Raw genomic sequence first — 1,236 nt, 5'->3', positions numbered from 1 at the left:
GCGCATGCCAGGCAAGCGCGCTACCGCTTGAGCCACCGCCCCAGCCCTTGGGGACCAAATTCTGGCGACCACTGCCACTGATAATACTGTGGGAAGAAAGCAGAGTTGGAGGAAAGTCTCTGGCATATTAAAAATAAAAAAGATAGATTGCCATAACTGACTAAATCCTTGTCATATATGTTGTGTTTATATTTGAAAATTTAGGCTTACAACCCATACATATATAATGCTATGTAATTGTGCTTCTTACACTAGAATTATAAGACTTTTCAAAAACAGAAATTCCTGGTGCACAATACAGACCATGGGCTAGAAATAAGACATGTGCTTAAGTTGAATGAATATCTTTATTCAATTCTTCTGGAGTAAATGCAGGTCAGTAAATGCATAGACATTGGAGATATACTGGTCACTGAGTATCTGCAAGGAATTCGTCCCTGGATTTGTGTGGACCAAAATCTGTGGATGCTGAAGTCCCATAGAGAAAATGACACAGAATTTGTATACAGCCAGCACACATCCTCATTAGTACTTTAAATCATCTCTAGATTACTTATAATGCCTAATACATAGTGACTACTATGTAAATACTTTTAATATATTGTTTAGGGAATAATGATAAAAAAGTCTACACATTTGGTAAAGATGCAACTTTTTTCTTTTTTAAAATTCTTTTATTTGTTCTTTATAGATATACATGACAGTAGAGTGTATTTTGACATATCATACCTACGCGGAGTATAGCTTATTCTTATTAGGATCCCATTCTTGTGGTGGAACATGATGTGGGGTTTCACTGGTTGTGTATTCATATATGAACATAGGAAAGTTATGTCACGTTCATTCCACTGTCTTTCTTATTCCCATCCCCTCTTTGCTTCTCCCCCACTTTGTCTAATCCACCAAACTTCTTCCCTCCCTGTCCCTCCCCATTATTGTGTGTTGGTATCTGCATACCAGGGGGCATTCAAACCTTTTTTTAGGGGGGATTGACCTTTTTTACCCTAACTCTTTTTCACTTAGCATGATAGTCTACAGATCCATCCATTTACTGGCAAAAGTCATACAATCATTCTTTTTTATGGCTGAGTAATAGTTCATTGTGTAAATGTACTAAATTTTCTTTGTCCATTCATCTGTTGAAAGGCACCTAGGTTGGTTCCATAGCTTAGCTATTGTGAATTGAGCTGCTATGAACATTGATGTGGCTGTGTCACTATTGTATGCTGATTTTTA

This window comes from Marmota flaviventris, chromosome 15 (assembly GCF_047511675.1).
Source record: "Marmota flaviventris isolate mMarFla1 chromosome 15, mMarFla1.hap1, whole genome shotgun sequence".
Lineage (NCBI taxonomy): Eukaryota > Metazoa > Chordata > Mammalia > Rodentia > Sciuridae > Marmota > Marmota flaviventris.
Note: the sequence above shows the minus strand (reverse complement) of the source record.